Source organism: Vicugna pacos, unplaced genomic scaffold (genome assembly GCF_048564905.1).
Source record: "Vicugna pacos unplaced genomic scaffold, VicPac4 scaffold_20, whole genome shotgun sequence".
In the NCBI taxonomy this organism is placed as follows: domain Eukaryota; kingdom Metazoa; phylum Chordata; class Mammalia; order Artiodactyla; family Camelidae; genus Vicugna; species Vicugna pacos.
This window is the reverse complement of record NW_027328741.1, coordinates 31,203,634-31,230,129: the sequence shown is the minus strand read 5'-3', so window position 1 is coordinate 31,230,129 and position 26,496 is coordinate 31,203,634. Positions and strand designations below refer to the sequence as shown.

At 40.5% G+C, this 26,496-nt stretch overlaps 1 long non-coding RNA gene across 1 annotated transcript; it reads right to left on the bottom strand.

Annotated features, from left to right (window-relative positions):
- Positions 1–577: 577 nt before the first annotated feature.
- Positions 578–25,833, bottom strand: LOC140694208 (uncharacterized). Its single transcript, XR_012069961.1, has 3 exons — positions 25,760–25,833; positions 20,449–20,507; positions 578–653 (listed from the first exon to the last, which is right to left on the bottom strand). It is a non-coding gene; the product is annotated as an uncharacterized lncRNA (long non-coding RNA).
- Positions 25,834–26,496: the final 663 nt, after the last annotated feature.

Genomic DNA, 26,496 nt, shown 5'->3' with positions numbered 1-26,496 from the left:
CATGTTTTGCCCTTGAACCAGCCTCAGTGTGTACACTTCTGTTCATCTATATTTAGCTCTGAGAATCGTTGGCTTTGTCATTTTCTAGACACAGGGCTTTTTTTTTTTCCTGAGCTTTGGGGGAATTTATTGAGAGCAGCTTTCTTGTACCAAGACGATGCTGAGCTTTTCCCCATCACTGGCAAGTGTCAAAGCAGGTGGCCTCTTGATTGCCACTAGTGTGGGGTGTGAAGATTTCAAGTGAATTAGTTTTGAATAAAGAATCTGAAAGAACAGATCTGATATGATCACAAAGTATCTCATGATTTTGTAAGCTAGTTGCTTTTCCTTTATATTTCAAAGTTTATTGATTCCATGCCTAATAATGAACTTACATGCAGTGTGATTTTTATCAAATGTGGATAAAGATGAAACTCAATGGGAAAATTTACCTGATGTCATTCTTTTCTCCTGTGTACATTTTTATTCATTTAACAAGTATGAAATGAATGTCTGCAAGTGAGATGGAAAAATAGGTGGCATGCATGCTGTACTTTCTCCTCTTGAGCTCAGAGCAGACATCACTAATCAATCATCTGCAGTCTTGCTTGGTGTAGTCTAGTCATGAATTCACAATCTTTCTCTGTGTACTTCTCCCTAGACAGACACTGCCACTAAAGTGGAAATGGGAAATAAGACATTTGTTATTCCTACTTTATTTACTCAGCTCCATTCTAGGCATTGCAGGGAAACATAAGTGTGAGACCTAAATCTTTAAAGAGCTTATAGTCTATTTAAAGAAAAACAAAAACAAATAAAACAATTAGAGAGCAGCATAAGGCTTTAAATTTCAATTTAAAATGAATTGTAATTAGAAGAGGGAAATATTTCAATCATCTGTCATATATTTAATCAACACAGCAATAATGTTTCATTTATTCTGATCCAGTCATTTGAAATTTTATCTGTTCATTTCTTCAATTTATCAATAATTCATGAACTTTGAATAGCTCTTGAAGAACATCTCTGTGTCCTTGAACACAATTTCCTAGATATTTTGAAGACGATTTTGTTTCCTTTGTTCCTCTGTTTTAGCTTCATTTCAGGATTAACTTGGCTAAAGATCAGAAGATAGACAGCCTAGTCAAAAGTTACAATGTATTAATAAATTTCAAGGGCTTCCAATGTTTATGTTCAGAGATGTCTGTGAAGAGCTAATGAAAATCTGAACTTAAAATAAAATATCCTTAAATTGGATTAATTTGGAACTTATGATAATCTGGTCAGGGCCTGGGTAGATGGTGACCAGTCTGTTAAGTATTTGAAAGGACTTAGAAAATGTTAATGCTGCAAATAAAGTTATAAGACAAAGTCCTTAATGATGTTAGAGTATTGTTTTTAACAACTTTAGAAGCATCTGCTTTAGTTTTTACAGTATAAGTGCATGTAATCAGAGGTTTGCCTTTTGAATTCTATTTTGATACAGTAATTATAAAGCCTACTAAATTATGACCTTTTCTAGGCATTGTTTCTTGACCTCGTTCAAATTCCATTGTGTACTTAGAATTAATCATAACATTTCATTAAAGAATTTATAATTCAGAAATTAAGCAAATGTATTGACTTCCCCTTATGTAGTATGAGACACTATCTTGATGCTGGTGGTCTTCTTTACCTTATTTCATTCAAAAAAAATTATTTCCCCAATCATATTTTAAACTCCAAAAAGAGGCATTGGATCTTAAAGGTCCTGGAAACCAGATGGCTTAAAATTAGATGTCTAGATGGCATTAGGGTCCTAGCTCCACCTCCTTCAGGAGTGAGGGAGGCAGTAGAAAAACTAAGAACTTTGATGTCCATCAGACCCAAGGCCAGGTCTCAGGTTGGCCTTGCTCTCTAGGTGTGTAAATGCAGGAACTAAACTCATTTCTTCATTTATGAAATGAGGATAATTCCTGTCATCAAGGGGCTAGTCAGTCATGATTTAGTATAATAATTTTTGTAGAGAATTTGGCATAGGACCTGTATGTTAGATAATATACTTTTGGTTATAAGAAAAGTAAACCGATTGCAGCTAACTTCACATAAAATCAACTTATTACAGTTTCTCTCTCTCTGTCTCTCTGTTTCTCTCAAATCTAAAGTTATTGCTACGTCTTGGGCAGAGGAAATATCAGGGCAGTGTTGGGGTTCTCAGCAGTAGGATTGCATGATTATTTTCTACAAGGGTTTATGTTAATAAAGCTCAGGTTTAGCCAGCCTCTGTTTACATTTCAGAGGGAGAGAATCCCATGAGCTCATCTAGGTCTGATATAGATCAATCAGCTATGGCTGGGAAGTGTGGAAACACTGATGACATAGCTCCTGGGGCCCCACTCTGTGTAAAGTGTGCCTCCCTCAGAGGGGGAGTCAGGCAGCGAACCGTTTACTGTGTTCCACCACATAGCTCCTGATGCTCCTGCTCTTGCTCGTGCATTTGTATTCACACAAGCCCACCCTACTTTCTCCTATTTTCAGATATAAACTGCTATTTGGTTAGAATTAAACTGATTAATCTAACTTCCCTCTGAAATCTTCCATGGAGTCCAAGCAGAACCTAACTGCTCAAAGGAAAGGAAAACTGGTGGGCCAGCCAGAATCATAGATTAAATTTGAGTCTTAGAACTGATTTTCTGGACCTTCCCATTCAGTTAGTAATCTAGAGTCTGGCCTCTGTAGTGGTACAGTGGAGATTTCTGAATTCCTTTATCTACCTTTAGTCTATCAACAGTGTGGCCACCTCTGAGTGATAGACTTTCTTCTGTAACATAGAGCAAAAGCCCAAGAGAGTTGGAGGATTTAACTCAAGTCCACCCTTTCAGGCCACAGGTATTGTGAGGAGACAGACACTTTTAAGGGAAGCTTGGAATGGAACACAAGTTGCCCAATTTCTCTCTCAGACCGAAGTTCAGAATAAAGGAGACCATCATTTCAGTTGATGGGAATTTGAGGGTAGAGTGGATTTTATCATGTTCATATCTGGGAGTCTAGGAAGAAGTGGCCCTAAGCAGTGGTTCTCAAAGTGTGGTCCCAGGATTACCAGTAATCAGTATCACCTGGGAACTTGGTGGAAATGAAGATTATCATGCCCAACTCTAGACCTACTGAATCTGAAACTCTGTGATGAGGCTCGGCAGTCTGTGTTTTAACAACCCCTACAGATGTTCTGATGATTGCCTAAGTCTGAGAACTACAACCCCTCTCCTCCTTCCCTGCCCCATCTCTGCTGCCCCTATTTAGGGAAGAGGAGACTGGAACCAGAGACAAGTTTGTTCCCCAAAGGCCCTTGAGATTCTGCATGTAAAAGATAATTGTGGTCTTCTGACTCTTTACCGCTAGCATCACAGTACACAGAGGTGCCGTATGGAGGCTCCTCAGGTTTCAACTGTATTCCTCTTACATCCTGTGGGGAAGTAGCAACCATATTTTCCCCATGCTATGAGAAATACTCTAGCAAAACAAAGATCTGTGCCCCCCCTTACCCACAACTCTTGAAACGGCATATGGAAGAATTGCCTTCTAATGCAGTGAAATCATTATTTGTCCCTAGGAAGAAAAATTCCTCTTTTGGGCACTAAAGTCTTCAATCAATAGAGTTTAAAATCTTGACCATGAAGCAGTTACTTTGCAAATGAATCATTAGGTATGTTGATGAGAAACACCAGCTCCACCTACCCAGACAGCTCCCCAGATTTCTTATATTCTGACCATTAAAGAAATGGCAATATATTTGGGCTGTAGGCCTACAGTATACATTGCATCCCTCAAGACAGTATCCCAGAATCATCACTATAGCTGAGTCATAAGGTCAGTGTCATCTTTCTAAAAAGTCATCTACCTCTGGATGACACTGAAAGTAAGAGGACTATAAATGTCATAGGGATGAGCCCATTACCACACTATGTAAGAAGTCAAAGCAGTGTGTAAGGGATTCAGTAAATCCATGTGCAGAAATGATGGTGGTTTATCAGCCACGCAGCCTACAGCATTCTGTTATAGCAGCCTAAGACAGTAAATAACAAGCAGTGAACCGAGGGGTACAAGTTGGGGACACCAGGGATGACTGTGGAGGAATTCCTCAACCACAAGGCTTCTTATAAGTAAATGGGGGGTTAAGAGGGTCAGTATTATCAGGTGTGGCATTCTCTGGCTTGGGGACCTGGTACCAGACATCAGCAAGAATGTAGAACTGAACTCTACTTTGAATAGCATGAACCTAGAAAACCAAAATTATTTGTCCAAGGTTACACAAGTGACTACTGTCAGATTGAGAGCTAGTATTCCTCTCAAACTAGCCATTCATTAGGACATATTCAGCACAGGGAAATATAACCATTATTTTGTAATGGTTTTAAGGGGATATAATCTATAAAAATATTGAATCACTATGCTGTACACCTAAAACTGACATAATATTATAAATCAAGTATGTTTCAATTTTAAAAAAAATAGGCAGCTGGTTTTCACTGATGACCAACATGTTCACAAAAGTCATTCCAAGGAGCAACACAAAAGCAGTGATATCAGCATATAGCAAAATCAAATTCTTTCTGGGATAATTAATTACAGAAATTGTAGTCACACAATGGCTCAAACTTCAGTGATCCCAAAATCTAATTTTCATAATCTCATCAGCAATATCACTTTAAATTTCCAGTGACCAGTTTAATAGTAAGGAAAGATAGTCAACTATAAAATTACCAAGATTTCATTGCTTTTACAAAAAGCAGTAGAAAGCAGTTCCTGGCATGTTACAAAATATCATAATTAAAATATGTCTATTTATTACAATAGCAGGATAGTGATGCCATAGCCTAGTTCTTTATTTCCTTTAGTAACAGTCATTTGTAAAATTCAATAACTTCCAGAAGTTACCTGTTATTAGTACATAATGGAATACCATATATGATTAATGACAAAAGAGAAAATGGGGCAATGACTATATATTTTACTGAAAGACAAAAATTAAAGTTTTCATTTGGGAAAAAACAATTCAGAAATGAATCAATATTTTGCTAGCACTCAGTTGAAGTTTTGGAGACAATTACTGAAGTTCTACTTATGAGTAAATTACAGTTATATTCAACATCGAAATGTTGGTTGAATCTGTCTCTATTATTGAAAATATCAATATGAAATTCAAACATCAAAATTCAAAAACCTTCTCACTTGTTTTAATAGTAGTAGCTTCATTTGAGCAGAGAACATGTAATCCAACCTCGACAAACTGTGTACCAAGAAACTATGATGAATTTGCAGATTATTTTTCCCAACTATGGACAATATCCAGCACTAGATTTTTTTTTTTTAAAGATCACTTGATTTTGGAATTGAATTTGGAATCAGCTTTCCTGGGTTCTTCAGGGTGGTGAAAGAGTTAATGGCACCTTACTGTTTTTCATTATCTCCTGATGGGAGTGTCTTCCAACAACTAATTGCTCCTATTTTGCCTTCTCCAAGCCACCTAATTTTTATCCATGTCCTTAATTGCTTCAGCCATTGCCACCATATGTGTCAGCCCACAAGTAACAATCTCAGTATCATTTGCTGCAAGATGATCCTCGTTCCAGGTGGTTTCATAGCAAGATGAACAAAGGTGAATGAGAAAGTAATTTATTTTTTAAAAACCAGAATGCCAGTTTACTAATGGACAGTTAGAATTGTAACTGTCACACAGACTAAAATATGCATCAGTAAGAGTTGGGCTGATAGGAATATTCTGGTCTGTGTGACAGTCATGAATTTTATTGTAGCTTACACATTTGTTAGCATGTAGGCTGGTGTATAAGGAAAGCCAACTTTCATCCAAAGAGTGAGTAAAGGAAAATTTTCTATTTGAACATTAGTAGTACCAGGCTGATAAAACCTGGGGCCATAGCCATTTCCAAATGGGGTGAGCCTATTATAATTTTAGAATAGAGTCCTATTGTGCACCTGAAAGTTAAGAGATTGTTATTTAATCACATTATGTCAAAAATAATCCAAATTTTACATGTAGGGGACTATAGCAATAATATTTTGGCATATCTAATTATTTTTTCAAGGATGTAGTTCCTGAAACATAGGATCATTAAAGATTAAAATTAATACCTTGAATCTTGGAAAAGAATAGTCAGCCAACATAGTGTGCAAAGCACTGAATAATCTCAATTCAAGTCATATTTGATGATACATCTCAGAATAAAGAATTTATATTTCACTTATGTGTTGAAAGCAGATATTAGCACTTTGGCATGACAATTGTAGTGCATCCATTTTTGTTTTATTATTTTAATTAACTCAGCAAATTCTTATTTATTTTATAACAAAATCCAGTCTAAACAAATAGTATTTATTAAAATTAACCCAGTATTTACATTAACATTTTATTGTGTACCTGAAAGACCACATGCAAACATATATTAGTAATTTGAATCCATTTGTGAAAATGATTTATATGTTTGACTATATCTAAATAGCCAGCATTTTATCTATGATATTGGTAATGTCTTATTTTCCTAGGTGTTGTGCAACATTCATAAGTGCTGAGAAGTTTGAGGTTACATTTTGAACATGGATGTAATTTTTTGGGAAGCTGATAGAAAGTATTATTGCCCTCCTGTAAAAAACACACACAGACACAGATAAATACACGTAGTTTTTCTGACCATTTTTAAAGACACAGAGAAAGAGTTGATGAGTAAACAAGATGGTAAAATGATTTTGAGTGATACCATGTCCTTTAAAACAAATCACATAAGTTGTGTTAACAAGCAGGAAGTTAGTCCAGTTGACCCTTAAACAACACGGGGAAGGTTAAAGGGGCTGACCCTCTGCATGGTGGAAAATCTGCATATAACTTTTATCGCCCCTCCTTACCTGTGATTCCACATCTGCAGATTAAACCGACCAGCAGATCCTATAGTACTATGATATTTACTACTGAAAAAAATCCATGTATTAGGGGACCTGTGCAGTTTAAATCTGTGTTGTTCAGGGGTCAACTGTGTATTGAAAAAGCAGTGCAACTGACTTCAGATCATCTATCTTAATTCATCCATTTGTTCATGCCTCCACTCATCTACCAACATACCCTTTCAGGGTCCGTTCAGAGAAAATGAAAATTGGTCCTTTCTGTTGACAAGTGCACAGTCAAGACAGGAAGATTATTTAATCCTTTAAGCAGTGAATATTACTTTAGGTCATTGGTCTTAGCTTGTTCTTATATTATTGTGTAGTGTGATCCTTCCCCCTTTCAACTTAGGTTTCTATTCACTATAGCTCTAATTTTTTGTTTTAATGCTTTGCCTTCCTTCGCTGCATTCATCACTTCTCACTGAATTTCTCTGGATACATTTTCTGATAGGTAATCTGCCCTCTTCTTGGTTTTACTCTTTGATGCTTGTTAATTGTTCTCTTCTGGACCTCATGGCCATCCATTGCTTGGTTACCCACCCTCTCCTAAACTTTCTGCCTCTGATGGGTCTGGCTTCTGTTTTACTGGAAGGTAAACCATGAACCAGAAGGATAGGGACCTGGGTCCAGATAAAGATGGTGACCATGGTTGCAATAACCATCACCATAGGCTGATGTTTCCCTTAGGGGAAGGGCTTTCAGAAGTCATAGTTTTAAAAGATGAGTGGATTAGTTAGTCCCTGCCAAAAACTGTCAAAATGCAGAAAGAGAGGGAGAGGGGTTTGGAGGAGATTGAGATTACTTTGGCAGTTTTCCAGAATGTAACTTTAGGATAAAAATGCTTATAAATTTTCTAAATTTAGTTTTCCTGTATACGATGAGATGTAACATTTTCCTCAGTAAAACTTAAGGCATTCCAGTAGTCTCTGGGACTTTGGAGTTGGTTTTGTTTGGATGGAGCAATGTACTGAGACCAGCCTTAAAGAGAGAAAAGGAGTCTGGTTGTATTCAGGATGACTGTACTGTGGTGCCATCCTGGTCAACTTCAACTTACTCCCTGACGCTGTTCCTGACATGATAAATCATAGTTGCTATTAATAGTTCAAGGAATGACACATTTTTTTCTTGAACATTGGGATCCTTCAGGGTAGATGTTGCTAAACTTCTGATCATGATGTTTAGCAGGGACTTGAAACTGGTGCGCATCACAATTATCTACACACCTTTAACAAGATACAGCCTCTAGACAGGGCCACAGACCAGACCCACACAGTCAGCTTCTGCCAAAGGGACCTGCATGTGTGCATTTTCAATAAGTTTCTTAAGTATTTCTGAAGTTCAGGATGGTTTGAAAGCTTTCATGCCTTCCTTTGTCATGACCTCAGGGGCAAGGAATTCTGACCATGTGCTCTGCTTTTGAAAGTAGGAAAAGTGGATGTGGAACTTAGAAGCCTGGTTGTATAAGGTGTTGAGGTCATTTTGCTGAGGGTGCAATAGAAAAGGAAAGAAAAGGAAAGCCTAGGAGGAAGTGCTGAAGAGTGCATTTAGTGGAGGACCTTGGAGGAGGAGTTTTGTTGGGGAAGAAGACAAAGGCAGACCGTCAAAGATGTCAAGAGCTCCGTCTTACTTGAGGAGGGTGGAATTATTCATCAGGGCTGATGCTCCAGGACGGTGAGAATGCCGCAAAGGCAGGTGGACTTGGTGATCCAGAGGTTTTCAGGGATGTTCAAGGGAGAAAATAGTGTTGGAGGTAGAAATCAGGTCGCAAAAGTTGAAGGCTAGTCCTATCAATCCTGACTGTGCCTCATAATCACTTGTGAAGAATTAAAACCAAAAGAATTTCCGATTTCTAGCCCAGATGTGCTAAACTGGGATTTCCAGATGAGAGGCCTGAACATTTGTTATCTGGATTTTCAGAAAGCTACACAGGGCATTTGGTACAGAAGCTGAGCCCAGGGGCTGGGGAGGAAGTGGAACATAAGGAGGGCGGCAGGAATATAGACCACTCTCTGAAAACAGAGGCAGGGAGGAAGAAAAAGCAGATTGCAGAGAATGAGAGGTAGGTAGAGCAGGTGGAAGGAAACTTCTATGCTTTTGTATTTTCTCTGGAAGGAAATGAACATGTTTGAAGGGAAAGAATGGTTGAGACCAAGAGGTTACAACAGCAACTAAGAAAGAGTAGTTGAAGTAAAGTCCTTGAGAAAATTGCATTAAAACCTACCTTGGTGTAAGGGGAAGGTTAGGTCAACAATCAGCTCTCATTTCATTGTTAAAATAGCTGAAGGTCACCCTGAAGAGCCAGAAAAGTAATTGGTTCTTATCTGTAGCTACTGAGGGTTCACCTGTTTGAATGTTGCTTTTCAGTGTAAACCCTTCAACCCACTTCCCAGCTTTGACAATGAGGGGCCAATGTCAGGCTTGAACAAGCTAGAATGGACCTGTGGGGGTGATCCTGAAGAAGTTCAGGAAGGCCTGAGAAAGGTGGCTGAATGCTAGGTGTTTCCATAGGTTTATGGAAATGGTAATTAGGCAGAGTTTAAGCTTCTGTAGACTTTCAGGTATATTAACCTGTAACTTGTCTATTAACAAGTTATAAATCTTCTGTATTTCTCCACAAAGATAGCCATTGATTCCGAACAATGATTTTTTCATCACATTTGAGTGCTGAGCAGCACTTATTTCTGCTCTCAAAGAAAGTTACCTTTTGCTCTAAGATGATTGATTTTTTATTTTAGGGGACTTCCTTTCTCCTGCCTTAAACTGTAGGAAATGTGGGGGCGATGGGTATTCAGCACGTATTGCAAGTAAATCATTAGAACTCTTGCAAACACACCTTATAGCTGTCAGCCAGCTTATTCTCAGTGAATGGCTCTTTGGCAAAATGTGTTTAAGCTGGTGACAATGAATACAAAACACGGGGTCGAATTTTAACACATGTCATGCCCAGGCAATAGCTTAGTTCACCCAGCTACTACTTATTTTCCTTTTCTAGGTGCAGCAAACAAAATTTCAAAGAAAATAACCTAACTATTAAATTGTTTTCAATAAAGTCTAGGGCAATGTGGCTGCTGCTTGTCATTGTGTTTATCTATTCCCTTACTTGTTGTGGGGGACAGTCATGCCTACCTCCCCTTTTATTGTATCATGCCCTCTGTTTAAGGATTAAGAAATGCAGGTGAGCTTATTTAAGCTAATGATTTCAGAGTTAGACCTAAGCAGTAAATTTTGTTAGATTCTCTTTTTCATTCAGCTGTTGCATTTTGTAAGATAAAGTTAAAATCCACTGGGCCCTTGAAAAATATGTCAAAGGGATGCATAATCTACTTGTTAACTTTACAGTCTTTTTGAAGCAAGGGCCCAGGATTGAGAACTCACAGAATTTCTCCTGGGTGTTTATATTGCCTGGTGAGAAAGAGGTGAGACTTGTTCCTGGGGCCTCTTGGAGGAGGATTTTCTGTCTAAAGTCTAGTAGATGCATATGTTCTATAGTAATGCCACGTGGACCATTTGTGGTTATTTTAGATGTTACTCTAGTAAGAAATTACTTTTCCCCCAAATTTTGAAGACTTTATTGCTAAATTCTAAATAATTTTTACAAGATCATTTATTTATTCTGCCAGCAAATGGAGTACCTTCTGCTGTGTGCTAGGCACTGAGAGTGGTGTTGAAGTCACAGAAATGAATAAAATGGATCCTGAATGCAAGAAAATCACAATCTGATAGAGCACGCTGGCTTGTCTGTTACTAATGGTTAGTACTTTAGAAATATTTTAATATTATGCATATTTGAATGAAAACCTGTACTTTCCATGCTGGTGTGACCATTTAAGAGTGGATTGCTAATCCCCGAGAATCAATTAGGAAGCCTGGAATAGTCTTTGAAAGGAAATGCCTTCACCTGCGAAGCAATTGAAAGCCCCACCTCCCCCTCGCCCAAACCAGAGGGCAACCAGGAGGTGCAAGAACGTCAGTCCTCCTTAAGAAGTTACCTCGCCTTACTTGACCATCACTTCAGTTCTCTCCCTGTGATAAATCACTTCAGTTTAAATGGAAGAGGATTTCTGTTGTCAAAAGCCCATGGTAGGATGAGTTCCTTCGGTGAAAATCCAAGCCCCACCAATATTGAAAGTGAAAAGGAAATATACTAAGAGGAGAAATCTATCCAAAGATTGATTTTGTTTCCTTCAACAGCCAAAGTGGGTTTTGAAGATCAATAAGTCCTTTGCAGTGCTGCCAAAAGCCAGCAAACGTGCCAAGTCATAAGCTGTCCGAGGAGTAACTACAGGAAGGCTGCCGGGTCTGAGGCAGCTGCTTCACCGTCTGGCTGCCACTGGCCTCGCCACGGCATGGAGCCGGAGCTGGAGCCGTAAATCTTCACCTTGTCGCCGCCGCGGGGTGACTTAGGCTTACGGGCAGCACGTGGATGTGAGTACTTCAGATCTGGGGAGCCTCTCTGACCTGGTGACTGAGTTCACACACTCATGTAAGAACCTAAATATGAGGAAAAGCAAGTCCTATTCTTCCTTTTAATCTCATTTCCCCAGGAAGAGATGGGCCCCAAACTGTGCCATCCTTTCCAGAAATGCTGGAGCTGGTGTGATGGCTTTTCGGGGTTTTGGAGCATGTACGAGGGGTCCTGGCTAACTGGCAGAGATGTCAAATCCATGGGAGTGATTTGAAGCTTATTTTGCAAGTAGCTCAATATGGGCTTCTATGAAGCAAATGCCATTATTAAAATAAGTTTTCCATGGGTGTTCAGGTGGAGAGGAGAGAAACAAGTGGCTCTCCTGAAAAGACAGACAACTGTTTCAGTTGTCAGAATGTTCTCTCAAGAAACCAGGATTATTTGCTGGATTTTGATAGAAATCTTAGGAAAGTAGTGGATAACTTATGTTGAAGTAACTGAAACAAATTTTAAAATTGGTTAAGTAACTTCTATGAACAACCACAAAGAACTATTTTGCAACCAAAAAGGTTGTGTGATGCATGAGTGAAGTGTCTCTGAAACGACATCACTAGATGTGCAGTCGCTGTTCTCGGTTGCATCGCTGCTGGACTAAGGGGAAGTGGTGCAGAATGTGGCAGAACGTGACTTGGGCCCATCTCTCAGCTCTGTTAAATGAACCTTATGGATTGGCACATCAGTGAAATAGATGGGGTCTCCGATTTGCATGATAAAGAATTTGTTTCACTTGCTATGTATTTATTTATTTATTCATTCATTTATACAGTACCTAATTAACTCACCCAGCAAGGGGCTGGGTGAATAAGTCACCATGAAAAATATCGCAGTCTACAACCTTAAGGCACGTAGCACCGAGTTAGTGGGAGAGAGACCTGCAGGTGCCGTTAATGAGGAAGCCAAGCAGAACAAAACTGAAAGCTTACATTTTGTCAGAAGTTATTTACTGAAAGTGAGGTGGAAATGGTTGGCCATTTAAGCAGTGCTGGAAAGATTTGGAAAGGCTAGCAGGTAGCACTAATTTGCCTTGATGAAGCTGAACCATCCTCAAAAGTTGCCCTGTGGCAGATAATGAGGACCAGGAACACATAAGAAAGTCCTGCGGGCTGGAGGCCACTGAGGGTGGTTGTCTCAAAACAGGACACTTCTGTCTTCTTAAGAGATGATAACTCAGGAAGCATGGAGTGGGAAATAATTTCCAGCCTTGCCAAAGGCACATAAGAGGGAAATGTTAACAGGCAAAAAGTCACTAGTAATGAGTCAACATCATGGGGATCGGGGTGAGAACACAATCTTGCAGTGCACCACTGAGGCGGTGGGGTGTAGCAGAATTACTGTGGCTTTTTGTAACTCTGTTTAACCTTTAGAGGAGCTGCCGAAATGTTTCCAAAGTGACTGTTATCCCATTTGATATTTCCACAAGCAATGTATGAGGGATCAAATTTTACCTCATTCTCGTCAACCCTTTTTAATTCTAGCCATTCCAGTGGGTAGGGAGTGGTGTTTTATTGTGCTTTCGATTTGCATTTCCATTACGGCTACTGATGTTGAGCATCTTTTCGTGTTGTTGTTAGCCATTTGTATGTTTTCTTTGAAGAAATGTCTGGATACTCTACCTGGCTTGTCTTTTACTATTGAGCTGTTAGGTGTTCTTTAAGTGGTCTAGGACAGTTGCACATCAGGTAAATGCTTTGCAAATATTTCCTCCCATTCTCAGGTGTTTTTTTTTTTCATTTTCGTGCTTTCCTTTGAAGCACAGATTTAAAATTTTTGATTAGATCCACTTTATTTTTTTTATTATTTGTTTTTGCTTTTGTATCTAAGAAATCCTTGTCTAACCCAAGGTCATGTAAATACTCCTATAGTATGACTTTTGAAATAGGAACTCTTGGATATGGATAGCTGAAATGTGATACATCCAAACAGTGGAATATTAATCTTAAACATAAAGGAATAAAGTACTAATACATGCTACAAACTGGTTGAACTTGGAAAACAGTATTTTAAGGACAAGTAGCCAGCCACAAAACAGCAAGTGTTATACAAGTCTATTTACATGAAAGGTCCAGCACAGGCAAATCTATAGAGACAGAAAGTAGGTTAGTGGTTGCCTATGGTTGCAAGGTTGGGGATGGGAGGGTGGGGGATGGAAAGGATTGTGGGGAAAAAAGGAGTAATTGCTAATGGAGACAGATTTTTTTTTGTTTTTGGTGAAGATCTAAAATTTACTGATGGTCGCATAAGTTTGAATATACGAATATACTAAAGGACATGAATTTTATACCTTAAGGGGGGTAAATTGTATGGTATGTGAATTAGCTCAGTCAAATTGTTATGTGTATTCTTAAAAAAAAAGATTCTGTGAGCAAGACCTCTGCCAAGTCTTTCATATTAATTATATTGTTTAATGATTACAGCAGCCCTGTTAGGGGGGATTATTATTACCATTTTACAGATGAAAAAACTGAGGCTTAGAGAGGTTAAGTAACTTGTCCCAGGTCATATACTTTGTAAATAACAGATTAAGGCAGGCAATGTGTTTGCAAAGCCCAAAGCTAACCACGGACCTCTTCTAGCTAAGGAGACTTTTTATTTCAGCTCAGCTGACCTCTGCGGGTCATTTTTTCCATCGTTGGTCATACTTTTTGTATCAGTATAGGGAAAGAAAAATGGAGGCTAAAAGCTATCTAAATAATGTGAGTAGCCTTATAAATTTGTACCTACTAAAGAAGAAGCAGAATGATGGATGCCAGCTACTTAAGATGACAGCTCAAATCTCCATGTGTTTTTTTCTGCATAGACACATTCTTCAAGAGAATTTATGTCTATGAACATTTTTTAAAAAGACTGTTGGAGAGAATGGCTTGTTTATAACACTGATTTGTGCTGCAATGAATTAAGGCAGGGGCATAAGGCTCTATTTTGCTCTTTTAAAACTCTTTTGCCATCTTGTTCTCAGCGTCCCCTCAACATAGTTTTCAGGCTGTGAAATTCTGTACATCTTTGTGAAGCCCAAGACTTGACCTTTGAGAGGGAGAAGTCTTAATTTATTATGCTGACACAACACAGCATAACTCTTATTTTGCTTGGAGATCTCATTCAGTGTCATCACCAACATGTGCAACAAGAGATATGTCATGTTTATCGCTAGAATATTCCTTTTATTTCCAGTTACAGTTTTCCCATAAAATTTCTACTGAAAATAATCTCCATGCAGTCATTGAATATTATTGCTTGGAACAGAAATGCTAAAACAATTTGCTTATTTAGGATCCTGAGTATTTCCCAACATTTTGAAGCATCTCAATCCTCCACAAAATATCTTTCCAGCCAGAGCAGTAGTAATATAAGTCTGTGGCTTTTCTTGTCGTGTATTTTATGGGACTATTACCTCTCACGTGTATTTTGTATTCCTCCCACGTGTATTGGAGAACAACGGGGAAATAATTCTATTTGGACTCTTCTAGATATTTTATAGCTATGATTGACATTCTCTCAAGAATTGTTCATTAAAAAATAAAATTTCCCAATGAGATTCTTGGATGGTGAAAGGCAGAGTCTGCACATCATACTGAAATACATCTTCAAAGTTAGACCTTGTTTTCTCCCTATCTTTTTCTATATGTACAAGTTCCCTCTTGACCTGGGTAAGCAAGCTGGGAGGGTGACCTTGCCCCAGGAGGCCAAGGGCAAGAGAAGCAGGGTCCCTGGAGAACCCTGAAGGTCAAGTTCTGGGAACAAAATTCAAAGGGTTGATGAGGGGGGAAGGTTGCATTGGAAGAAGCTGAAAACAAAGGTCAGAGAGGAAGAGCCTGGCAGAACTAGCAGGACACGGGCAGAGGAAGCAGTGATTTGGGTGATTTCCATAAATGGAGGCGAATGTGTAAAACTTGGTACTTGTGATCTGATGCAGTGAAATGACTGTGGTTTTGGAGTTGGATCTGAGTTCAAATCTTGCTTAGTAAACTAGCTCCAAGAAGTGATATTCCCCTCTGCACCTGACCTTATCTATTTGATGAGCGTCTTCATCATCACATCAACATCATTACAATAGCTGTCACTTTTCAAATACCCGTTATATGCTAGTTATATGCTACATAGAAAATTGTGTTTAACCACTCATACAATCCAATGAGGTATTTCTTTTTTATCCTCACTTTGCAGATGGGGGAAATCAAAGCTCAGGGAAATTTTAATTTGCTCAAGGTCCTTTCCAACAGCTGAAAAGTAATAGAACCAGGATTTTAACCCAAGTCTGTTGGACTCTGTAGTCCACTGGACCACTGGCTCAGAATGATCTGGAATACATGTTACCAGAGGCTCCAAGACTCCCCCATGAAACTTCTGTGCTTGCATGTCTGTGGTGGGTCCCAGAAGTGTGCATTTGAACTCAGCTCTCAGGTGACTCTTATGCTCTACATAAAAGTACTTGCTCCTCAAGGTGGGGTCTGTGATCTAGGGGCAGCAGCCTCAGCACCCACTGGGAGCTTGTTAAAAATGTAAATTCTCAGCCCCTACCCCAGTCCTGCTGAATTAGAGTCTGCATTAGAGCTAACCAGGTCCCAAGGTGATTCATGTGCCCTTAAGTTTTAGGGAGACCTGTTCTACAGCGCTGTTGTGAGGATGAGAGTTACCAAATGTAAAGTATCTACCATACCAAAAGTACTCTTTGTTACCATTCCCTTTTTGATCAAGTAGAAAACGGTGTTCTGGGAGAGCCCACAAGCATAGAGTTAAGGGTAAACACCTGTTCTGCTCTCCCCTTCCTCTGGGATCTATGTCAAGTGCTGTTTTGGGATTTCCCAGTGTATGCCACACCCCCTTCCTTTCCTGAAGGCAGGTTGTGATGTCCTTCCTCCACCAGCACTGGAGTCAGAAGATATGGCTTTGACTCTTGGCTTGGCTAATTATTGTCTGTGTCTTTGGGAAAATTAATTAGCATTTTAATGGCCCTCAGGTTTATCAATTATAGAGAGAAAATGATGATGAAAGTAATACATTTTATCACACTAAAACTGAGTTAGTCCTCTCTGCCTATAGCATTCTTGGGGGTATCAATTGGAGAAGTAAGCAAGAAACAGAAAAGTCTTAGAATGTCTTTTCTAAATTTTTAACACTTCAGTCCTTTGAATACACTTATTTAAAACAAAGGCCATAAAGAAGGACATTTTATAATGATTAAAGGAGTGATACAAGATGAGGATATTACACTCATTAATATCTATGCATCCAATATAGGAGCACCTAAGTACATAAAACAATTACTAACACAGATAAAGGGGGACATTGATGGGAATACAATCATAGCTGGAGATTTTAACACCACATTAACATCACTAGACAGATCTTCCAGACAGAAAAGAAATAATGCAACAGAGAAGTAATACAATAGGAAAATTAGATTTGGTGAATATTTTCAGAGCATTATACATTCTTTTCAAGTGCACATGGAACATTTTCCAGGACTGATCATGTACTTGGGCACAAAAGAAACCTCAGAAATTTTAAGAAGATAGAAAAAATCTCAAGCATCTTTACTGACCACAATGCCATGAAACTACAAATCAACAACAGAGAAACAAAGGAGAACAAAAGGAAAGCATGGAGATTAAACAATATGTTATTAAGAAACCAATGGGTCAATGAAGAAATCAAAGCTGAAATTAAAAAATACCTTGAGACAAATGCAAATGAAAGCACAACCACAAAATTTATGGGACACAGCAAAGGCAGTGCTAAGAGGGAAGTTTATAGTGATACAGGCCTTTCTCAAAAAAGAAGAACAATCTCAAACAATTTAACCCACCAGCTGAATGAACTAGAAAAAGAAGAGCAAAACAACCACAAAAGGCAGCAGAAGGAAGGAAATTATAAAGATCAGGGAGGAAATAAATAAAATACAGATTAAAAAGACCATAGAAAAAATAAATTAAACCAAAAGCTGTTTTTTTGAAAAAGTAAATAAAATTGACAAACCTCTGGCCAAACTCACAAAGAAGAAAAAGGAGGGAGCACAAATAAGCAAAATAAGAAAGGATAATGGAGAAATTACAACAAATAAAATAGAAATACAGAAAATCATACAAGAATATTATGAAAAACTATATGGAACCAAACTAGACAATGTAGAGGAGACAGACAAGTTTCTGGAAACATACTGTCCACCAAGACTGAATCAAGAAGAAACTGGCCACTTGAACAAACTGATCACTAGAGATGAAATAGAAATAGCAATAAAAAACCTCCCCACAAATAAAAGTCCTGGACCAGATGGCTTCACTGGGGAATTCTACAAAATGTACAAAGAAGAACTCATACCAGTCCTTCTCAAACTCTTCCAGAAGATTGAAAAGGAGGGAATACTCCCAAACTCATTCTATGAAGCTACCATCACCCTGATACCAAAACCAGGCAAAGACATTACCAAAAAGAATTATAGGCCAATATCACTGATGAACATAGACGCCAAAATCCTCACCAAAATATTAGCAAATAGAATCCAACAACACATAAAAAAGATTATACATCATGATCAGGTGGGGTTCATCCCAGGACACAAGGGTGGTTCAACATATGCAAATCAATCAATGTAATACGTCACATCAACAAGAGAAAGGACAAAAAACACATGATCATATCAATAGATGCAGAAAAAGCACTTGATAAAATTCAACACCCATTTATGATAAAAACTCTTGACAAAGTGGGTATAGAGGGGACGTATCTCAATATCATAAAAGCTATATATGACAAGCCTACAGCCAAAATAGCACTCAACGGTGAAAAACTCAGAAGCTTCCCACTAAAATCTGGGACAAGACAAGGATGCCCACTATCATCACTGCTATTCAACATAGTCCTGGAAGTCCTAGCCACAGCAATCAGGCAATAGAGAGAAATAAAAGGGATCCAAATTGGAAAAGAAGAGGTGAAAGTGTCACCATATGCCAATGACATGTTACTATATCTAGAAAGCCCTAAAAGGTCCACACAAAAACTACTAGAGCTGATTGAAGAATTCAGCAAGGTAGCACATTACAAGATTAACGTTCAAAAATCAGTGGCATTTCTTTACACTAACAATGAATCAACAGAAGAAGAAAGTAAAGAAACAATCCCCTTTAAAATAGCACCCAAAGTAATAAAATACCTAGGAATAAATCTAACCAAGGAGGTGAAAGAATTATACACGCAAAACTATAAACCACTGATGAGAGAAATTAAAGAAGACTTTTAAAAAATGAAAAGATATCCCATGCTCTTGGATTGGAAGAATCAATATTGTTAAAATGGTCACACTGCCCACGGCAATCTACTGATTTAATGCAATCCCTATCAAATTACCCAGGCTATATTTTACAAAACTAAAACAAATCATAATGAAATTTATATGGAACCATCAAAGACCTAGAATTGCCAAAACATTAGTGAAGAAAAAGAAAGAGCCTGGGGGAATAACTCTCCCAGACTTCAGGAAATACTATAGACCTACAGTCATCAGGACAGCATGGTGTTGGTACAAAAACAGACATATAGACCAATGGAACAAAATAGAGAGCCCAGAAATGAACGCACAAATTTTTACTCAACTAATCTTCGACAAAGGAGGCAAGAATATACAATGGAAAAAAGACAGTCTCTTCAGCAAATGGTGTTGGGAAAACTGGACAGCAGCATGTAAAGCAATGAAGCTAGAACACTCCCTTACACCATACACAAAAAATAAACTCAAAATGGATCAAAGACTTAAACACAAGACAAGATACAATAAACCTCCTAGAGGAAATTATAGGCAAAACATTATCTGACATACATCTCAAAAATGTTCTCCTAGAATAGTCTACTCAAACAATAGAAATAAAAGCAAGAATAAACAAATGGGATGTAATGAAACTTAACAAGCTTCTGTACAGCAAAGGAAACCATAAATAAAACAAAAAGACAACCTACGGAATGGGAAAAAAAATTTTTGCAAATGAAACTGACAAAGGCTTGATCTCCATAATATATAAGCAGCTCATACAACTTAATAAGAAACAACCAAACAACCCAATCCAAAAATGGGCAAAAGACCTAAACAAGCAATTCTCCAAGGAAGGCATACCAATGATCAATAGGCACATGAAAAAATGCTCAGTATCACTAATTATCAGAGAAATGCAAATCAAAACTACAATGAGGTGTCACCTCACACCAGTCAGAATGGCCGTCATTCAAAAATCCACAAATGACAAATGCTGGAGAGGCTGTGGAGAAAGGGGAACCCTCCTACACTGCTAGTGGGAATGCAGTTTGGTGCAGCCACTATGGAAAACAGTATGGAGATTCCACAAAAGAGTAGGAATAGACTTACTGTATGACCCAGGAATCCCGCTCCTGGGCTTATATCCAGAGGGAACCCTACTTCAGGATGACACCTGCACCCCAATGTTCACAGGAGTACTATTTACAACAGCCAAGACATGGAAACAGCCTAAATGTCCATCAATGGATGACTGGATAAAGAAATGGTATATTTATACAATGGAATATTATTCAGCCATAAAAACTGACAACGTAATGCCATTTGCAGCATCCTGGATGTTCCTGGAGAATGTCATTCTTAGTGAAGTAAGCCAGAAAGAGAAAGAAAAATATCGTATGAGATTGTTCATATGTGGAATCTAAAAACAAAAACAAAAACAAACAAACAAAGCATAAATACAAAACAGAAATAGACTCATAGACAGAATACAAACTTGTGTTTGCCATGGGGGCGAAGGGTGGGAAGGGATAGATGGGATTTCAGAATTGTAGAATAGATAAACAAGATTATACTGTATAGCACAGAGAAATATACACAAGATCTTATGGTAGCTCACAGAAAAAATGTGACAATGAATATATATATGTTCATGTATAACTGAAAAATTATGTTCTACATTGCAATTTGACACATTTTTAGATGATTACAAATCAATAAAAAATTTTTAAAAAAGAAAAGCCCAAAGTTAACAGAACAGAAATTTCATCTTAGTTAGCTGAGCAATTAAACCATAACATGGAAACCATCCCTTCATGGTCAATGGGCTCACCTTGGGTCCTGTCCATTGTCATCTGAGGAGACATCATCTATATGAACTTGGTCACATTCCTAAAATGGAATTAAAATGATACATGTTAATTTTCAAAAAGCATCTACATTTTGGGGGGAAAAAACAAAAAACAAGAAACCACATACATAGCTATTTTTTACTACAACTGGAGTGTTTTCCAACCATGTCAATCAGTAGGTGGCAGTCTTGTTAAATTCACATTTTTACCTACTTTAGGTCCTTTTTCACTATTAGAAACTAGCATGTCATTAAGAACTACTGTTACTCAGCTTCAGAAAACACAGTTTTGTGCTTAGAAGAGAAAGTGACTGAAAACAATCAGCATATGTATTCCATGAACCTCAGGTACCTGAAGACATTGCGCTGGTCAGAGAGCTGATTCAGTCAGTGCCGAAGCATAACTGAAACCAGACATTTTGGTAAACCTAACATGGTAGAAAAACTAAACCTGCTGCTAACTGCCAATGAAATTATGACCTTTGATTGCTGTCAAGCCACACACCAACACAGCCCGAGGCCAGTGTGCGGAGGAGCCCAGACCAGAAAATCTGTTACTGGTTTGCCATTGATTTGAGAGATGCAGGTTTTATTCTTTGTGTGTGAGCATGTGCGTGTGTGTGTAGGAAAAAAGCATGGAAGATGACTTCACAACCTAAATAAAAATAATCAAACATATTTTATTTATTTTTTACCATTTTTAAAACTTTTTTACTCTTTTTTTCCTACTGTTTCACTATTATTACACATTCATTTAAAATACTGGATTTCTGAGTTGATTAGACAATAATGTGATTTGAACAGACCTGGTTTTTAAATCCCAAACTGCGGGTAAACTATTTAGAATAGAAGGTGTGATTGTGGGCTGAAGCCCCACTGGACAGTTTCATGGTTATGAACATGCGGACACAGAAGCTCCCCATGTCTTACTGGTGTGTCCCAAGCCCTGAGCATCTTTATGGGAAGAGCAGACCCTCTATAAATACTCGTTGAACAGACGAATGCATACTAATATGGAGACAAGGTCTCCAGTCCAGAAACAAGTAGCACGCACTTGGCATGCGTGAATATTTTAGTCATGATCCTTCTTTAGGCAGTCAGCCTCCAGACACCCCAGAGGGCTTTATGACAGTTACTTCCATGAAAAGTTTTAGTTAAAAAATATTCGAAGAAATTTGCAAGCCTGCAACCTGTATTGTAAAAGGTTCTTCTGACTAAAGCTCTGGTCATCTTTACTGTGTAGTTCATTTTATAAAATCTAACCTATCCCTTGAGTGCTTTACATGCAACTTGTAACAAAGATAACACAGGTAAAGCACCGCCATAATAAAAGGTGTATTTTTATTTTGTCGGTACCTTCTGAACAAATTATTTTCTCTCCATGGATTTGCGAGGAAGGGAGCAGGAAATAGAAGTGGAAAGAAACTCAAACCAGCTGTTGCTTTAACAGAATTAAAATTGTGACCCCCCCAACCTCTTCTCTAAAGCATCTATTTTCCAGTCAACACTCTCCCAGCAAGCAGCAAGTTCCAAGGAGGAAAAGACTTGGAACTTGAAACCCTCTCCTGCTCTCCTGAGGTCCATAACCCCAGATAAGAAAAAAGGAATAGAAGTCCAGGAGGCCTCACAGGCATTTAAAATACAGGTCATTCCTGGAAAACATGTTTGGGAATTTCTCAGTTATTAATTTAATCATAATTTGGAAGATGAATGATAGCTGTGTCTTTTCAACAATGTACTTCTGGGTTTAAAAAGTTAGTAAATTCCAAGTTTCTACTATAAGCCATTTAACCAGCCAGAAATACAAAAATGGTGCTGTTGGTAAAAGGCTCTTTCAGAGTGCAGGGCTAGTGTACAATGCAAACAAATGCAAAAAAGCGTACCCCCTTCAAAGAAACGAAGCCATAGCACCGTAGTGGAGGAGTTTCCTCTCTTGGGAGAAAGAATAGAGGGGAGGAGGAAGCTGAGGATTTAGAAAAGATACGTTAAAAAGAATTTAATTCAAGGAATCAGAGCTGACTTAAAGTTATGTGGTTAATTCTTGGGGTGGGAAGAATTCTTTGGAAAAGCAGGCTTTTCTTAAGCTGATGCAGTCGATAATTTCCATCACTAATAGAGCAGCCTTATCTTCTCAGGGCTGGGGATGACTCCAGTCTTCCTATTGTTGGGCCACATCTTTTATTTGTTTTCTCCTGCCAGCTTTAGTCAAGACTTTTTGTTCCCAGGCTGATGTCCTTATTTGAAGTATTGTTCAGAAGCGTCATTCGCTCTAATTAAGTAAGTGTCGACAGTTTCTAGCCTTTACCTGCAGATACCAAACTCACTTCACAGTGATCTGATTAAAGCGAAGTTTGGTGTGATGGCCACAAGGAAATCCTCCCTCCCTCTTTTCAGCAGAATTTTTGTAGAACAATTTATTTAAAATTTTTTTTAAAATTATTTGTAGGTTTATTTTTTGGGGGGTAATTAGGGGTGTGTGTGTGTGTGTATTTTAATGGAGGTACTGGGGATTGAACCCAGGACCTCGTGCATGCTAAGCACACACTACCACTCAGCTATACCCTCCTCTGCATAGAAACATTTTAATCAAAATAGATTAAAAAATCAAGAGCATTTTAACCCTGGAATTTGACACAACATTGTAAAGGGCCTGAGTAGTGCTTTTAGGAATTAAAAAAATCAATCATTAAAATGTCTATGGAAAATGTACTTTTGGAGTTGGTGTTCACCCAACAATAGACAAGTATTCTGTTGCACAGACTTTGACAAGATACATCCTAAAGCCTCATCACCACTAAGTCTTTGTATGAGTTTACAAATAATGGCAAAAATGTCTTGGGAAATAAGTTGTGTATTTTTTTAAAAAATTAATGAAAAACTAGGATATCATGATTTTGATGATGACCTATTAAAAACTTTAATTCCTCAAAGAATGGAGAATATTAAGATACCAAAATACCATTTCCTGTCCCAGAAGAGCCGTGTGATGTGTGCACCTGTACTAAATGCATCTGCGCCCATGTTAGAATTGGTGGGTCTCTGCATTCTGACTTCCTGGAATTGTTCCCATTGTGGGGCTGAGACCCCCCCACCCCCACCTTCTCCAACTTTTCAGAAGCCATCTAGCTTTTTGTTTGTCTTCCTAAGAGCCTCATTTTAGGTTTTCATTTTTGCTTTCTATAGTTGGTTGTTTTTAGTTTCTGCATTCGTTACAAACCCAGAACTTGAGGGAGGGGGAGCAGAAGGGGCCCCAGACCCATCAGGACAACAGCAGCAGCAAACGTTCAAAGCCCCAGTGGAAGAATCGAGATACTCAGAGGACAAAAATGAAAGCTTTCTACGGTCTCAAGTGCCAAATATATTCCTAAAAACCCTAGTCAGGTGCTTCATGCACAGAGTGCGGAACATACAGGAGTCCACGAGAAAATAAGTTTTTATTTCAGAAAGACTGAATGTGTTGAAAATGTACTTTTGAAAAAAACTTCCAAAAAGTATGTGGTAGGGTTTTAAAGAGTTCAAGTCGTCACCGAATCCAAGTCTCAGCAGAGCACTCACACAGGGTCCACCGCTGCCAGTTCAGCCAGTTCAGCATATTTTATGCAGTAATCTGTCCCGTTGAACCTTGAAATGCCCAAAGGGCCCCTAATCCGTTTGGGTGTCAGACTTGGGGCAGAAAGTACTCCTCGTAGATTCTGCACTCAACACCCATCTAAGCTGTTTGATGGGTGCCTTTGCTTAGAAAGGTGGTCATTTACTCATTCATGTGTTTGATTATTTACTAAGGGGCAGCCGTGATCTGGCTACTGTTCTAGATGCTAAGGACACACCATGAACACAAAAATCCTTACCATCTTGGAATTCACATTCTAGTTGGGAGAGATACCCAAGCAAGAGAATATGCAAAATGTACAATCTGTTAGATAGGGGTAAGTGCGAAGGAGAAAAAGACAGCAGGTGAGGGGAATATGCAGGCTGTGAAGGTGTCTGGGAAAGAGCTCTGCAGGCCAAGGGAAGAGCAAGTTCAGAGGCCCTTAGGCAGGAGGGGAGGAATCATGTGGGCCAGCAGGTGACAGTGAGGAGCTGGCTTTGCCTTGAAAGTAGCATCAAGTGATGGTTCCCTGCCCTTAAGACACTTACAGCTTTGCAGGAAAGACAGAAGCTAATTAACTAACCACATGTGTGAGAAATTAATTGCAGTTGTGGGAAATGCCGCAGTCCCTTCTTGGAGCCCAAAGGAATATCCTCTTGCTAAGTAGTGGAAATCTGTTTAGTCCAAGAGGGTTGCAGAGGTCTGGAAAACTGAAATGATAGTTTGCTAGATCAGGAGGGACAGCCCAGCCCACTGTTCATCTTGCTGCCTTTGTGATGAAAGGACTCTAATAGAGATATGCAGTGGAGGACGAGAGATGGTGCACATTCACTGAAGCTGTGGTAATGGAAGCAAAGCATAGCTCTTTGATCCTAGACTGTCAATGCTGGTCCTCTACTTCTGAATGGCTGTGGGTGGGAATGGGGGAAGGTGGTACTTTCCGGGCAAGCCAAACTTCTCTCTAGGAAATACCCGGGCCTTAGAGATGCAAAGGGACTCTGCTCCGTGGCACCACGGGCCACGTCAGCCGGACGCGCACAGGAGAGGCGGCGCGCAGGCCCAGGCGGGCGGCTCAATTGTCAGAAGCAGAGTCTGCTATCAGGCCAGGGCCCACGCAGAGGAAAGCCCAGAGACCTGCAGGCGGCCGGCGACCGGAAACCCTTGGTGACAGGCACCGAGGAAGACCGTGTCAGCACCTATCTGCTAGGATCTGCGTCTCAGGGGTCAAAGCCGCTTCTCGCTGCACCTGCCCAGCCTCTCTGGCAGCAGGCATTGACCAGGGAACTTCTTACCACCCATGCCTGACCCAGGGCCTCCCCCAATCCTCTCCGCTCCCTCTCTGGCTGCAGACTGGCCCCTCAGGGCCCCTCTCCATCCACACCTGAGGAGTCCTCTGGCTCCGCGCGGGGCGAGCTCACTTCCCCCTCCCTCCCCTGCAGGCTGTCCGGCGAGCCCGCCCTCCGCCAGCGCCGTGGGGTTGGCAAGGGCCCCGCGGGGGTCTCGGGCTCCCAGCCCACTGCCCGCCCTCCCTGCCACCCACTAGGCATCGGCCGGGGACGCCCATCTCCAAGAGGGGCTTCCGCTGAGAAAGGACGCCCCTCGCCGAGAGAGACCCTCAATCCGAAGTCACCAGGCCCTCCGCACCCTCCTCGCCGTGCCATGCAACTCCGCCCCCGAGCCGCCCTTCCTATCTCCGTGCAGTACCCCTCGCCCCTCGCTGGGAAGAACGCAGTGATTCCAGCAGCCGTGGTGGCTCTTTGAGCCCAAGGAGCGGGCGGGGCAGCCATTGGCGGAGGCCGCTGCCTCCGGCTGTCAATCCCGGAGCCCGGCCCCGCCCCACCAGCGGAGCTTAGCAGGACGCAGGGCCGCGGGGGCTGTCGGGACGGCTCCAAGATGGCCGGGCGCTTGGATTCCGCGTCTGCTGGCGGCCCCGAGCCCCATTCACTGCCGCCGCTGCTGAGCGGAGCCGCCAGTCGGCCCAGCGACTCCTGGGGCTGTCCCTGCGGGACGGAAGGCCGCCATGGCGACCCTGGAAAAGCCGGTGAAGGCCTTGGAGTCCCTCAAGTCCTTCCAGCAACAGCAAAGGCCGCCTCAGCCCCCTCAGCCGGCGCCGCCGCCGCCGCCGCCTCAGCCCCCTTAGCTGGAACCGCCGCCGCCTCAAGCCCCTCAGCCGGCACCGCAGCCGCCGCCGTCTCAGCTCACTCAGCCGGAACCGCCGCCGCCTCAGCCCTCTCAGCCGGTACCGCCGCCGTCGCCTCAGGCCCCTCAGCCGGTACCGCCGCCGCCTCAGGCCTCTCAGCCGGTACCGTCGCCGCCTCAGCCCCCTCAGCCGGCGCCGCCGCCCGCCGGGCCGTGGCCCAGGAGCCGCTGCACAGACGGTGAGTCCCTGCGGACCCCGACCCCAGGGCCGCAGACCCTGCGCGGGTCTGTGTCCCTCCCTC